Source organism: Penaeus monodon, chromosome 30 (assembly GCF_015228065.2).
Source record: "Penaeus monodon isolate SGIC_2016 chromosome 30, NSTDA_Pmon_1, whole genome shotgun sequence".
Classification (NCBI taxonomy): Eukaryota; Metazoa; Arthropoda; class Malacostraca; order Decapoda; family Penaeidae; genus Penaeus; species Penaeus monodon.
The window spans coordinates 29,624,172-29,624,817 of NC_051415.1; the positions used below are offsets into that span (position 1 = coordinate 29,624,172).

A 646-nucleotide genomic window follows, 5' to 3' on the forward strand; every position below is an offset into this window, starting at 1 on the left:
GGTTGGGTTTGGGGTCCTTCGGGGTCTGTTCTGGCTCCCTCTTCTGGTCTTGTTCTCTTCCTTCCCACTCTCGCTCCCACTCTTGTCGTTCGCTCCTGTCACTCGCTCGCTCTTGACATTCGCTCACTCGGGTCTCTCGCTCCTCGGGTTGGGTTTGGGTTCCTTCGGGGTCTTTCAACAGCGGTGGATCTTGATCTGTTCTGTTCTCTCTCTTCTGGTCTTGTTCTCTTCCTTTCCACTCTGGCTCTCACTCTTGTCGTTCACTCTTGCCACTCGCTCTTCAGGTTTGGTTTGTGTTCTCCTTGTTCTCTTCTTTTCCACTCTTGTTCTTTCGTTCCATGTTCTTTCGTTCCATTTTCGCTCTCACTCTTGTCACTCGCTCTTCTGTTCTGTTTTATGTTATGTTAGGTGTTTGGAGATCAAACGTATTCTGTTCCATCTCCCTCTTCTGTTCTTCTCGTTCGCTTCTATTCCACTCTTGTTCCTTACTTACTGTTCTTTTCTTTCTTGCTCTTCTGTTCTTTCGTTCTGTTCTCACGGTCTCACACTTGGCACTCACTCTTCTGTTCTGTTACTCTTGTGTACTTTCTGGGTCTTGTTCTATTCTTTCTCATTCTTCTGTACTTCCTGTTCTCTTCTTTTCCAT

The 646-nt window shown here is 46.7% G+C and overlaps 1 protein-coding gene across 1 annotated transcript in view; it reads right to left on the reverse strand.

Moving 5' to 3' along the window:
• LOC119592688 (vesicle transport through interaction with t-SNAREs homolog 1A-like) overlaps positions 1-440 on the reverse strand; it is a gene marked incomplete in the record, with an annotated part of 13,837 nt that extends 13,397 nt beyond the window's left edge. Inside the window, 1 exon segment of the mRNA XM_037941602.1 lies at positions 265-440.
• Between the last annotated feature and the right edge of the window lie 206 nt (positions 441-646).